At 37.8% G+C, this 16220-nt stretch overlaps 1 long non-coding RNA gene across 1 annotated transcript; it reads left to right on the top strand.

The window, feature by feature from the left end:
- The first annotated feature begins 893 nt into the window (after nucleotides 1–893).
- On the top strand, nucleotides 894–15889 carry LOC124285124. Its single transcript, XR_006900734.1, has 3 exons — nucleotides 894–905; nucleotides 13736–13741; nucleotides 15691–15889. It is a non-coding gene; the product is annotated as an uncharacterized LOC124285124 (long non-coding RNA).
- Nucleotides 15890–16220: the final 331 nt, after the last annotated feature.

The following is a 16220-nucleotide window of genomic DNA, read 5'->3' as shown; positions in this document are numbered from 1 at the left end:
TGTCGCTGTCCGCGGTGTACAGAAACAGCCCACAGCCTGTGTTACCTGCTGAAGGGTGTTACGTAACGGGCTTGCAGTACAACGCTTGACTATGAACGTCTATGTTCCACTGACGAACGAATTTTGATTGTCGATTGTTGTCATTATGCAATGGCATTGATGGAACCGTTCATGTCAGTGGCTTAAATGTCACCAGAGGAACTTATATCATATTTGCTAATACAAATAAACAAAGGCCATACTTCAAGGCATATTACGTATGTATACTAGTCGATGTTTGTTAGGGACATAATTCAATGTCCATCACAAAAAACTGATTCTCGAAATTTGTAAAGTTCATATTTCATAAAATAACATGTCTGCGATTACCCTCCGTAATCGAAAAGTTAGAAAGTGAGTTTAGCCACACTCTGCAATATTACAGTTATATGGCGGCGGTCTGTAAGTAATCGAGTCTGGACCAGACAATCCCTTGATCAACAACATGAGCATTGATCAAGGCAATTGGGACACGATGACATCTATCAACCTTGTCAGTAATCGTAAAGAGCATAATATAAGACGACTGAGCAGATTCACTATTATACAAAATGTTTCGTGTTTAATCTGAAGAAAAATTATATGTGCTTGTGCACAATGATCTTGCATTACTTTATACTCTGAGTATTGATGACTTCGACATAGTGTTATTTGGTACTCCCGAGATAGATACAGCTTTTTGAGAAAGGGGGTGCACAGTTCATTTTCACCCGATTTCACGAGAGTTTCAATAGTCATTTACTAAACTGTCAGGACAAGAGGGGGGATGCGGATGCCCACTCCTACACACACGCGTGCACACACACACACGCACACACACACACACACACACACACACACACACACACTGGATCCGCCTATGCATTGTACCAACTTGTTACATCTTTACTCAGGAGGGCCTTGTCCCATGTATCATTTTATGATTTAAACATATTTATTTCCAAAGAAAGGAACCGGATTGGTAAACAAGCATAAGCTTATATTATTTTATCAACCTGCTTTTTATGTTTAGATGAATGGGTTTAGTTTTACGCCGCTTTTCGCAACATTCCAGCAATATCACGGCGGGGGGACACCAGAAATGGGCTTCACATATTGTACTCCTGTGGAATCGAACCCGGGTGATGCCGGATGACGAGAGAACGCTATACCACTACCCACCGTCCCCACCGAGAAAAACACAATAATAATAATGTTTAACAAAACAAGGACAAGATCGAGAATCATAGAAGCATACAGTGTAAGGCAATAAGAAGTATACCTCCACGGTAGCTGAAACAAACACATGTCTGGAGTAGGCTGAGCCCCTGCGATACATCTTCCCAACATAAAGCATTAGTAGAATTATGGGAACGTGTTCATAAATGGAAGCGACAAGACCCTGTCCACATCCACAGAAATCTCGTTTGTACAAGTGCGACTATATCATGAGCATGTATTTATGACTTAGTATAATGATTTTATACCAAGCGTTTCCTGCCCCACCGATGGCGCCTGTCATAAACACATGCAAAGGCTTGTCAATTATTTATCTAATAAAAACATTTACGCAGGGTCCAGTTTGAGGAAAGCACATTGGTAGTTTGTTGAAATAAAGCATTGGAATTGATCTTGGCGTCTAAACATGTGAACACGTCAGCACTTTATATTAAATATAATAATTTTTGTTTTATATCCAATATGTCCATGCATACTCGTGACACGTCAGGGTTAAAAGTATGTCTATGTTTGAGGAAAGCACGGTAGTTGTAACTAGTAATAAATTACTATTCGGATCTCATTTGGCGTCTAAACATGTAGAACCTTACGTCAGCAGTTTATATTAAATATAATATATTTTTTGTTTTATATGCAATAGTTAAGTCCATTCAAATGCATACATTAAGGCAAATGGCGTGTTTCCTTAGTTGATACGGACGGGGTTAATGACCCTCAACGTTCACTTAATGATAACAAGCCCGCTAAACATGAGACTGTACCGCACGCACAGCACTATGGACTTAACAATTGTCTCTAGGTAAAAACAGATGAGTCTTTACACCAGTTTTAAAGCCAGTCAAGGAAGGACCGCGTCTGAGGTGCTATGAAGAGAGTTCCATATCACAGAGCCAGAGTGTTTGAAGGATCTGGCACCAAATTTCTTCAACTTGTCAGGAGTTACAGAAAGGAGAAGGGATTTGTCACCTAAACGAAGGTTTCAGGAAGGTTGATATATATGATTCTGTTTTGGAAGTGTGAAAGTTTCATACGATTTAGCGATACTTAGATATTGTTCGGAAACAGAGGTCAGCATGAATTTTTAAATGTGTTGCATCGAAACACTTAAACATATGGATATAGCAATATCGACTGAGAAATGTATCATTGTTGTTCTGGGACTCTAGCCTCCGGTCCTGAGGTCCGAATTAACGGTAATCTCTTAATCCAGGTCAGATGTGCGTCACTCACGTGTCAATGTGTCAGATTAAGCGATCAATTTATCACATAGGCATGCCATTGTCTTTTCAAGCTTCAGCCAAGTAGTCTGAAACAATGGCACACCTTGGACGTCAGAATTACGGGGGACCTTGGCAGGTCGACTTGTTGTTTCCGTGTGGGTAGTAAATCAACTGATGAAAGCATACCTCACCAATTAGCTAGTGACAACATACATCTTCTACAGCAGGATCACTCGAGTTTTGTGGATTGAGTGGACAAAATGGCGGATGATTTGTTTGGATTTTCAAAGCAGAAACGTTATCAAATACATGCATATGTTTACCGTATGTAGCAAAATGTAACAGTAGAACTGAATCGACGTGATTTTACCATATTGTCCGTGAAAACACGAAATACTGACGGTAATATGTAAACAATGGTTGCCATGGCGATAGTGAAATATAAACGACTGTTGACATGATGTTGATAAGATATACACAACTGTCGACATGATGTTGGTGATATATACACGACTGTTGACATGCTGTTGGTGATATATAATAACTCCATGAATGTCCTTTTTACCCCTTTCTAACCGGCAGATCATGGTTATAATCTACCTTCTTACTTTTTACTGTTCTTTACAACAATTACTGTTCGTGACTTTCCCCTTCATGACAAATGATCTGAGTTCACATAGTGCATGTATGTTTCTAAATGTTATATTTTGCATTCAGAATGTAATTGATTGTTACCATTTTAGCAGACGTGACTTAATTCATGTTTCGTGGTCAGTTTATACCAGTTTTAGTTTGTATCCCCACCATTGTCGCCATTCATTTGATCTCATAACGACCGATAATGCCAGTTAACATTTCTCAATACAGGCAATCGGTGGGTTTGTTCTCTCTAAAAATCTCATCTGAAAAAACACATCTATTAAACCTTCGAAAGTTTGTAGTAATGATGACGTGCCTTTACGATGCTAGAATATCTCTGTTCCTAACCTTATTGCTATTACTTTGTGGTGATATCCACCCCAACCCAGGACCAACGTGTTATACTGATCTAAAAATTATCCATTTAAATGCCTGTAGTGTTAAAGATAAAATTGAACTCATAGGTCTAGAACTGAACGAATATGACGTTATCTGTTTGACAGAAACCTGGCTCCATAAAGGTATATTAGATAATAATATTTCTATTCCAGGCTTTCAGTGTCCCTTTAGAAAAGATAGACTTACACGGGGTGGTGGGGTCGCTGTCTACGTTAAGAACACATTCATCGCCAAACGAGTAGAAACCTTAGATAAGATTGGTCTGGAAGCATTATGGATAGAGCTCCGCTACAAAAGCAGAAAGTATCTGGTAGGTGTATTCTACAGAGCAGACAAAAGTGAACAGTATTGGAACCTGTTAAATCAATCGATTGGAGATGCAATGGATTTGGATTTAGATACAATCATTGTTGGAGATTTTAACATTGATATTTACAACAAATTAGACGCTAAAATAAACAATCTTATGGTGGCTTACGGTTTGCACCAACTTATAAACTCACCAACCAGAGTCACCCAAAAACAGTAGAACCCTTATTGATTTGATATTTGTTTCTCGTCTCGATATGGTAAAAGAGTCAAATGTTTTAGAACCTTTTGTAGCGATCATTGTCCAGTATCCGTAACATTAAAAGAATGTATGAAGTCAACAAAAATATATCTGAGAAAAGTTTACGATTACACATTGGTAAACAAAGACGATATCTGCTTCCACGTTGACAATACTGATTGGGAAAACGTACTGTCATCACTTGACATAAATGTGAGCACAGGTGCATTTGTGAAAACCTTATCTCATATCTGCGATTCCAATATACCAAACAAAATTGTTAGAATAAGATGTAAAGATACTCCCTGGATGAATAATAACATTCGCAAACTCATGCGTAAACAGAAATCGACAACATAAAATAGCGAAACAAAAATGGTGAAAATGACTGGGCTACTTTTAGATCATTAAGAAATCAAGTGACTTCTGCAGTTAGAAAAGCCAAGAAAGATTATGCAACAAAATTAGACACTCAAATAAACAATAATCATAGCACTAAACTATGGTGGCGTTTAGTTAAAAACTATATGAACAGAAAATCTGAAAGTATCTCCTTTCCTCCTATTACCCACAATAACGAAGTCTATCAAGAACCAGAATCAATAGCAAACGTTTTAAATAATTACTTTATTGACCAGGCAACAATCGCTGACCCAAATAAGGATCTTCCAAATATGACCTTAAACAATAATAGTAAATATATGAGGAATTTATATCTTACAAAGCAGGATGTTGAAGATGTTCTATCATCGTTAAACATTACCAAAGCGAGTGGACCAGATGGTATAGGAAACCGCTTCCTACGTTTGGTATCCCCCTCCTTGTCACTAGCATTAACTAAACTCTTTAACAAGTCACTACAAACATCAGTTTTCCCAGACATATGGAAAGAATCATCAGTAATACCAATCCACAAGAAAGGTAATATTAACGATTGTTCGAACTATAGACCCGTTGCCTTAACATCTTGTTTATCCAAGGTCTTTGAAAAATGTATATTTAAATATGTCTTTAACTTCATGAGATAACAATTGCCTTTCAAATTTACAATCTGGATTCATGCCAGGAGATTCAACAGCTTACCAACTCACGCATTTGTATAACTTTATTGCTAAAGCTATAGACAACGGAAAAGAAGTAAGAGCTGTATTCTGCGAAATAAGCAAGGCATTTGATAAAGTTTGGCACAAAGGGATTATCCATAAACTAAAATCATGTGGGATAGATGGGAAGTTACTGAAATGGTTTGGAAGTTATTTGCAAAATAGAATGCAAAGAGTAGTTATCCAAGGTTACAAATCAGAATTAAAACCGATAATAGCCGGGTGCCTCAAGGATCAGTCCTTGGACCTCTTTTTATTCTTAATATACATAAACGACATAGTTGATGGAATCGAAAGTAATATACGCCTTTTCGCAGACGACACATCACTCTATGTAATAATCGACGATCCCCATACGAGTGCATTTATTCTTAACTCAGATTTAGACAGAATATCTAAATGGGCGGAAACCTGGCAAGTAAAATTTAATCCAAACAAAACTGAAACTATCCAGTTTTCACACAAAACGAAACCTTCTACGAAACCTCCTCTCGATGAATGGTACACCTATAAATGAAGTGCAGACTCATAAACACCTAGGCATTATTTTTCAGGAAAACCTCCTCTGGCATTCCCACATTAATGAAATGATAAGGAAAATTAGCCCTATGATTAACTGCCTTCGTAGTTTTAAATATAGACTATCACGCAAAACTCTCGAAACAATGTATAAATCCTTTATCTTACCTCTGTTTGACTATTGCTGTCATCTCTGGGACAATTGTACAAAGGAACAGTCCTTGTCACTAGAAAACCTTCACTTAGATGCCTTACGCACAATATGCGGTGCAGTTAGAGGTACAAGCCATGCGAAACTGTATCATGAGACAAACATGACTTCCTTATCGAAACGGAGAGAAACTTTTAAATTAACATTATTTTACAAAATGGTAAACCATATGGTTCCTGACTATCTTTGTGATCTTGCTCCAGCGAATGTGTCTGATAACAGTAACTACAATCTTAGGAATAATGAAAATTATCAGTCTATAAGATGTAAATCTGCTAATTACGCCAAATCGTTTTTGCCCGATACAATTAAACTGTGGAATGACCTACCTACAAATGCGACAAACGCTTCCTCTGTTGGACAGTTTAAGAATTCAATCACACCACAAGTTAATATCAACACAATGTTCGATCTAAATTTTGGTAGCCGATTTTGTCAAATAATACACTGTCGCCTTAGATTGGGATGCAGTGACTTAAACAGTGATAAGTATAATCGTTTCATTTCTGATAATGCTTCTTGTTCCTGCTCACAAGATCATGAGGATGTATTCCACTATTTTTTCATGTGTCCTAGATATAATACCACTCGATACGAATCGTATTTCTATGTGAAAGGGTTCTCCTGCGGGATGTGCTAAATGGCAATAACTCAGTATCTCATCAGACGAATATGGATATTCTACGGTCAGTCCATCAATTCATTATTACATCAAAACGTTTTGATTCATAAAGTTTTGTAGCTTCTCTTATATTTTTTATTTGTATCAACTGGCCACGAAACTGAACCAAGATAAATTGTTGATATCCATGATTGTTATTATTCAGAGATAACTTGTTATAACCACTATAAATATGTATTTTGCACAAATGTGAACCTTCATATGTATTATGGAGCGGCATTGATATAAGCCACTTAGGCTTGTTTGCCAATCCTTTTCTTTCTTCTTGAATGGAATAAAATATGTTTAAACCATATATAATCGACTGTCGACATGATGTTGATGATATATACGTGACTGTTGACATGATGTTGGTGATATATACATGACTGTTGACATGTTGTTGGTGATATATACACGACTGTTGACATGATGTTGGTAATATATACATGACTGTTGACATGATGTTGATGATATATACACGACTGTTGACATGGTGTTGATGATATATACACGACTGTTTACATGGTGTTGGTGATATATACATGACTCTTGACATGGTGTTGGTGATATATACGTGACTGTTGACATGATGTTGGTGATATATACATGACTGTTTACATGATGTTGGTGATATATACATGACTGTTGCCATGATGTTGGTGACATTACACGATTGCCGACATGATGTTGATTTAGGTTGTATGTTTTAGTAATGAACGATGACAGTTAACAAGGATGTTCAGCTCTCATGTCTTCTGCGTTCAGAACAACGCCTGTGGTTATCAGACATTACTCAAGTCGAGATACAACTGGGCTGTCCAACGATAAAATCGAATGCCAATATTGTCACAAAGGAACAAACTAGAAACTGCGTTGGCTTGTCAGGCTGAAGATCCAGGTTTGATTCCTGTTGGTGTTTTCTCGTGGTTGTTGGTGTGGCTGGAAACCCAGCTCTATGACGGTTGTAACACATGACACAGCAATGAGATTTCTGCACGTCACTCGAACCTGTTATTCTCGAGTGTCTGCCTAAACAAATTCCACTGGGTGTAAGTAGTGGTGACATTTACTGAAATTGGATCACTGTCAATCATTGTGGACAACGGGTTCGATGTGTACGCACTTTAATTTAGACTCCCATATAAACGTTTTGTTGAGAGCTTCAAAAGAATAATTCATATATTTAAAGACCTTTAATGCTGAAATGTCAAACTGTCATGTGTGTAAAAAGAGTGATTTATTTGCCAAAATATGTTATATTCCTGGTACGTTTCCTTATGTCGTTTTGTGCCTGTAACAAAACACCAGTATATTATTAATCAATTTTTAGACTTTGATTGAATTATTCCTCCTCGTTCAGGTGGATACCGGGTCGGACAGTGTACATTCATCTCTTCTTGTGTACCTAAACATTGGTTTATACTGGGTACAATCATCTCCATTGTGTATCTAAACATTGAGTTGTACAGGGTGCAATCATCACTCCTTGTGTACCTAAACATTGGGTCGGACAGGGTACAATCATCACTCCTTGTGTATCTAAACATTCAGTTGTACAGGGTACAATCATCTCTCTCTTGTGTACCTAAACATTGCGTTGTACAGGGTACAATCATCACTCCTTGTGTACCTAAACATTGGGTTGTACAGGGTACAATCATCACTCCTTGTGTATCTAAACATTGGGTTGTACAGGGTACAATTATCTCTCTTTGTGTACCTAAACATTGGGTTGTACAGGGTACAATCATCACTCCTTGTGTATTTAAACATTGGGTTGTACAGGGTACAATCATCTCTCCTTTTGTATCTAAACATTGGGTTGTACAGGGTACAATCATCTCTTCTCATGTATCTGAACATTGGGTTGTACAGGGTACAATCATCTCTCATTGTGTATCTAAACATTGGGTTGTACAGGATACAATCATCACTCCTTGTGTACCTAAACATTGGGTTGTACAGGGTACAATCATCTCTCCTTGTGTATCTAAACATTGGGTTGTACAGGGTACAATCTTCTCTCATTGTGTATCTAAACATTGGGTTGTACAAGGTACAATCATCACTCCTTGTGTACCTAAACATTGAGTTGTACAGGGTACAGTCATCTCTCCTTGTGTATCTAAACATTGGGTTGTACAGGGTACAATCTTCTCTCATTGTGTATCTAAACATTGGGTTGTACAGGGTACAATCATCACTCCTTGTGTATCTAAACATTGGGTTGTACAGGGTACAATCTTCTCTCATTGTGTACCTAAACATTGCGTTGTACAGGGTACAATCATCTCTCCTTTTGTATCTAAACACTGGGTTGTACAGGGTACAATCATCTCTTCTCATGTATCTAAACATTGGGTTGTACAGGGTACAATCATCTCTCCTTGTGTATCTAAACATTGGGTTGTACAGGGTACAATCATCTCTTCTTGTGTATCTAAACATTGGCTTGTACATGGTACAATCATCACTCCTTGTGTACCTAAACATTGGGTTGTACAGGGTACAATCATCTCTCATTGTGTATCTTAACATTGAGTTGTACACGGTACAATCATCTCTTCTTGTGTACCTAAACATTGGTTAATACTGGGTACAATCATCTCCATTGTGTATCTAAACATTGAGTTGTACAGGGTGCAATCATCACTCCTTGTGTACCTAAACATTGGGTCGGACAGGGTACAATCATCACTCCTTGTGTATCTAAACATTCAGTTGTACAGGGTACAATCATCTCTCTTTGTGTACCTAAACATTGCGTTGTACAGGGTACAATCATCACTCCTTGTGTACCTAAACATTGGGTTGTACAGGGTACAATCATCACTCCTTGTGTATCTAAACATTGGGTTGTACAGGGTACAATTATCTCTCTTTGTGTATCTAAACATTGGGTTGTACAGGGTACAATCATCACTCCTTGTGTATTTAAACATTGGGTTGTACAGGGTACAATCATCTCTCCTTTTGTATCTAAACATTGGGTTGTACAGGGTACAATCATCTCTTCTCATGTATCTGAACATTGGGTTGTACAGGGTACAATCATCTCTCATTGTGTATCTAAACATTGGGTTGTACAGGATACAATCATCACTCCTTGTGTACCTAAACATTGGGTTGTACAGGGTACAATCATCTCTCCTTGTGTATCTAAACATTGGGTTGTACAGGGTACAATCTTCTCTCATTGTGTATCTAAACATTGGGTTGTACAAGGTACAATCATCACTCCTGTGTACCTAAACATTGAGTTGTACAGGGTACAGTCATCTCTCCTTGTGTATCTAAACATTGGGTTGTACAGGGGTACAATCTTCTCTCATTGTGTATCTAAACATTGGGTTGTACAGGGTACAATCATCACTCCTTGTGTATCTAAACATTGGGTTGTACAGGGTACAATCTTCTCTCATTGTGTACCTAAACATTGCGTTGTACAGGGTACAATCATCTCTCCTTTGTATCTAAACACTGGGTTGTACAGGGTACAATCATCTCTTCTCATGTATCTAAACATTGGGTTGTACAGGGTACAATCATCTCTCCTTGTGTATCTAAACATTGGGTTGTACAGGGTACAATCATCTCTTCTTGTGTATCTAAACATTGGCTTGTACATGGTACAATCATCACTCCTTGTGTACCTAAACATTGGGTTGTACAGGGTACAATCATCTCTCATTGTGTATCTTAACATTGAGTTGTACACGGTACAATCATCTCTTCTTGTGTACCTAAACATTGGTTAATACTGGGTACAATCATCTCCATTGTGTATCTAAACATTGAGTTGTACAGGGTGCAATCATCACTCCTTGTGTACCTAAACATTGGGTCGGACAGGGTACAATCATCACTCCTTGTGTATCTAAACATTCAGTTGTACAGGGTACAATCATCTCTCTTTGTGTACCTAAACATTGCGTTGTACAGGGTACAATCATCACTCCTTGTGTACCTAAACATTGGGTTGTACAGGGTACAATCATCACTCCTTCTGTATCTAAACATTGGGTTGTACAGGGTACAATCATCACTCCTTGTGTATTTAAACATTGGGTTGTACAGGGTACAATCATCTCTCCTTTTGTATCTAAACATTGGGTTGTACAGGGTACAATCATCTCTTCTCATGTATCTGAACATTGGGTTGTACAGGGTACAATCATCTCTCATTGTGTATCTAAACATTGGGTTGTACAGGATACAATCATCACTCCTTGTGTACCTAAACATTGGGTTGTACAGGGTACAATCATCTCTCCTTGTGTATCTAAACATTGGGTTGTACAGGGTACAATCTTCTCTCATTGTGTATCTAAACATTGGGTTGTACAAGGTACAATCATCACTCCTTGTGTACCTAAACATTGAGTTGTACAGGGTACAGTCATCTCTCCTTGTGTATCTAAACATTGGGTTGTACAGGGTACAATCTTCTCTCATTGTGTATCTAAACATTGGGTTGTACAGGGTACAATCATCACTCCTTGTGTATCTAAACATTGGGTTGTACAGGGTACAATCTTCTCTCATTGTGTACCTAAACATTGCGTTGTACAGGGTACAATCATCTCTCCTTTTGTATCTAAACACTGGGTTGTACAGGGTACAATCATCTCTTCTCATGTATCTAAACATTGGGTTGTACAGGGTACAATCATCTCTCCTTGTGTATCTAAACATTGGGTTGTACAGGGTACAATCATCTCTTCTTGTGTATCTAAACATTGGCTTGTACATGGTACAATCATCACTCCTTGTGTACCTAAACATTGAGTTGTACAGGGTACAATCATCTCTCATTGTGTATCTTAACATTGAGTTGTACACGGTACAATCATCTCCCCTTGTGTATCTAAACATTGGGTTGTACAAGGTACAATCATCTCTCCTTTTGTATCTAAACACTGGGTTGTACAGGGTGCAAGCATCTCTCATTGTGTATCTAAACATTGGGTTGTACAGGGTGCAATCATCTCTCCTTGTGTACCTAAACATTGGGTTGTACAGGGTACAATCATCTCTCTTGGTGTATCTAAACATTGGGTTGTACAGGGAACAAACATCTCTCATTGTGTATCTAAACATTGGGTTGTACAGGATACAATCATCACTCCTTGTGTACCTAAACATTACAGGGTACAATCATCTCTCCTTGTGTATCTAAACATTGGGTTGTACAGGGTACAATCTTCTCTCATTGTGTATCTAAACATTGGGTTGTACAAGGTACAATCATCACTCCTTGTGTACCTAAACATTGAGTTGTACAGGGTACAATCATCTCTCCTTGTGTATCTAAACATTGGGTTGTACAGGGTACAATCTTCTCTCATTGTGTATCTAAACATTGGGTTGTACAGGGTACAATCATCACTCCTTGTGTATCTAAACATTGGGTTGTACAGGGTACAATCATCTCTCTCATTGTGTACCTAAACATTGCGTTGTACAGGGTACAATCATCTCTCCTTGTGTATCTAAACATTGGGTTGTACAGGGTACAATCATCTCTTCTCATGTATCTAAACATTGGGTTGTACAGGGTACAATCATCTCTCCTTGTGTATCTAAACATTGGGTTGTACAGGGTACAATCATCTCTCCTTGTGTATCTAAACATTGGGTTGTACAGGGTACAATCATCTCTCCTTGTGTATCTAAACATTGAGTTGTACAGGGTACAATCATCTCTCATTGTGTATCTAAACATTGAGTTGTACACGGTACAATCATCTCCCCTTGTGTATCTAAACATTGGGTTGTACAGGGTACAATCATCTCTCCTTTTGTATGTATCTAAACATCTCTCATTGTGTATCTAAACATTGGGTTGTACAGGGTACAATCATCTCTCCTTGTGTATCTAAACACTGGGTTGTACAGGGTGCAAGCATCTCTCCTTGTGTACCTAAACATTGGGTTGTACAGGGTGCAATCATCTCTCTTGGTGTATCTAAACATTGGGTTGTACAGGGAACAAACATCTCTCTTTGTGTATCTAAACATTGGGTTGTACAGGGTACAATCATCTCTCCTGTGTATCTAAACATTGGGTTGTACAGGGTACAATCATCTCTCCAGTTTGAGCTCAGACGAAACAGAAACAAAATATAATTATATGTGGCATGGGGTTTCTCGGAATTTGCAGATGCTACTCTGATTGTTCGTTCGTTCGTTCGTTCGTTTGTTCATGTCACTGTGGTAGCCTTCTATTTCCTAAAACCCATGCCGTCATACACGACCACGTGCTACATGCGGACTGGTCACAGGGCAGTGGCCTATCTTGCCAGGTTACCCCGTCTCACGACATCCACGCTGGGGACAGGAGATAACAGTGTTTAACATGTGCATCATGACTAGTTGGCCATTCCCCACCCCAAACCTCCTTGAGCTATAAGAATGTGTACGGGCAGCTCATCACCCCGGGACATTTATACGTCGAAGACATTGATAAATCAAATCGACTGGACAAGTCTTACTGCATACACACTCCAAATAGACTTTGAGTAGTCGTCTATGTCATGTCCCCTGTCTCACATGTACATAGCATGTCAGCTGACCCCGTAAATCACCCAGACTATTCATGTCAACACATGTAGAGGCATGACAGGTTCATGTGGAGCGTGTTGATAACAAACACAACCTCTCAGTAGTTCTTTATCTCGGTTTCCGTCGTGGAACTCACACTTCAGACTGGAAAAGGTAAAGGTGACGACCCTGAACAACGACCGTGTAAATCAGTAAACTACGTTTATGTCGAACACACTTTAGCAAACTAACTTATATAACGATTTGCTTTTTTATCCTTGTCACTTACTGAACACTTTAGACGAAATGCGTATGAAGAATAACGAGCTAAAGTTTAGTTCAGCCTTCTTAGTTCGTAATAACCGTAGTTTATGGTATCGAGAAATGTTTGGGCTGAACCGAGCCGAAAGTCAATGCCAAACTTTATGACATTGCCAAAAATGACTACCTCGCTGTTTCGATGCACATTGTCGCGCTTATCCATTCTGAACTAATTTATATAAATCCAATGTCTTAACCATGCGTATGTGCACCTACAAAACTCGTAAAGGATCTACGAGATAATTGTTCCATTTCTGAGTGTATCGAATCTTTTTTGTAACATTTGTGACAGCGGTGTATTTCCTCTAGAATGGAGTAAGAGTATCGTATGCCCTCTGCTTAGGTCGGCTGACATCATTATATCCCTGTATTCCAAACTACTAGTAATTATAAAAAAGTACTGTCGGAAACAGAAAAGAAAACAAATTGAGGCGACATGGACACGCGATGGACGAATTTACATTCTAGAACAGCCGGAGGGAGCAACTCATGTGATTTCGTGTGAGACCGACCTGAATAAATATAAATAGAACTTAATTGGATCACCTGGACAATATGTGACTGTACTAAGTGTGTTTTCCACTCATCTGTACATATCCTGTAAGTAGACACAATGTAAATATGTATATACGAAACTATTGATGTCCACAATGATGATTTAATGTCTTATGTTCCTTGTTCTATGTGTCGTTGGCTATTTGATAGTTCTTTGTGTTGTTAGGAATCCCTTGATATTTAGTCTCCTCCTCTCTATCTCTATCATACCATTCAAATCTCTGTTCTTACTCTATCAGCTCCATTCTTCAAGTACTATCAACCATCTGTAAAAGTTTACTTATCTGTACTCGTTCTATTTCCCCTATATATGTTGTGATCACACTCAAATTCAACATTTGTTCCCGACAACATGAAATAATAATACAATGTCTGTTTAATCTTATAATGTCATATCTTTATCTAATAATGTCTGAGTATATACTATACTCCCAGTATTTACATGGGTAATGATATAATGCAACACCGTGTGGTGATTGGAGTATTTAATTGTGTAAAATTTAGAATACAGGTTGGATTCAAGAGCGTCACTAATGCGCATTTTTCATGTGGTAATGTAACTCTCTTTGTAAGTGAATTGAAGTTCATGTTTGAGATTTTCTGTATCGAATGGAAAGCATGCACGGTGTTTCTTAGTGTCTGTTGTCTCCAGTCACAAGCTGGTAATGTTGACGTAATCCTTGTGTTACTATTGTTATTATTGATTGCTGGGGACGTGCAACCCAACCCATGGCCACTGACCCATGACAACACTGTCTGTGACCATTCTTTGTCTATTTTCCATCTAAATACTAGAAGTCTACGTAACAAGCTTTCTTATTTGAGTGAATTCTTATCAGATCACAATGTTGTTTGTTTTACGGAAACGCACTTAGACGACAGTATTGCTAATCTGGGAAGACTTTCACGAGCCAGTGCGCAAAGACAGAAATATGTTTGGGGGTGGTTTACTAGTTTATGTTAATAAAAGCCTGACTTTTAAGAGAATTCCAGAACTTGAAAATGTCTACGATGAAACAATTTGGATTCAGATATATTTACCTCAAAATTCGCTGTTATTATGTACTGTATACCGACCAGAGTATAATTCTTTGGACTTTTGGGCTCGCTTAGATAATAGCGTTGAAAGTGCTCTTGATATGTCGTCTAAGGTTGTTATTGTTGGTGATATAAATGAAAATCTCTTATCCGCTAAAAAACTTAATGTAAATGAACTCTTGGTTATGAAAAATTTAAGAAATGCTATATCTGAACCTACTAGAGTTACCAAAACAACCAGTACTTTGCTTGATCCGGTAATTGTCAGTGAAGACATTGATGTTGTTGACAGTGGTGTTGTTGAGTTTGATAGCAATATAAGTGATCACAGAGGAACATATGTAAACATATAAGTACACAGTTATGTAACAACATATCTTATAAGCGAGAAATCTGGTGTTACAATAAGGGTGATTATGAAATGCTCAATTATCTTATAGAAAATACAGAATGGAAGGATTTATATAATGGATGTTCAAATGTTAATGATGCTTGTTCACTATTTTATAACAAATTTACTCAACATGTGAAATCATGTATTCCTTTAAAAATAGTAACTATTCGTCCAAATGACAAACCATGGTATGACTCTAATTTGAGGAGGGAATCCCGTAAAAGAGACCGATTACGGAGAAAGGCCAAGAAAACAAAAAAATTGAGCGACAAAAAAGCTTATAAACATCAGAGAAATAGAGTAAACAACATGAAATGTTATGCGAAAGAAAACTTCTACTCTAATATTAATGGCCTACTTTTGGAATTATACTCTGAAAATAAATCTTCATATTGGAAATTATTACGTTATATTGTTAAAAACTCGGGCTCTAATTCGCATATTCCTCCTCTCAAGCAGAATGTTGATGATGAATTTCCAACGCTATTTTCTGATTTGGAAAAAAGCTGAAAACTTAATACATATTTCGAATCAATTTCCCGTTTGAATGATATAGATGTACCATTACCACATTTTCCCTCAAGGACCAATATGCAGTTAGATAAAATAGTAATTTCTGAGAAGGAAGTATCTGATGTTATAAAATGTTTACAGTTAAACAAAGCTTCAGGGCCGGATAGAATAAGTCATAAATTATTACAGAATACCGTTTATTCCATATCCAAGCCCCTGTGTTTACTGTTCAACTTATCATTGCAATATAGTGTGTATCCAAATATGTGGAAAAGTGCATATGTCATGCCTCTG

The sequence above is a fragment of the Haliotis rubra genome, unplaced genomic scaffold (assembly GCF_003918875.1).
Source record: "Haliotis rubra isolate DU_JTF1 unplaced genomic scaffold, ASM391887v1 Scf353, whole genome shotgun sequence".
Taxonomy (NCBI): Eukaryota; Metazoa; Mollusca; class Gastropoda; order Lepetellida; family Haliotidae; genus Haliotis; species Haliotis rubra.
The sequence above is the reverse complement of the archived record's forward strand: the minus strand, read 5'-3'. Positions and strand labels throughout refer to the sequence as shown.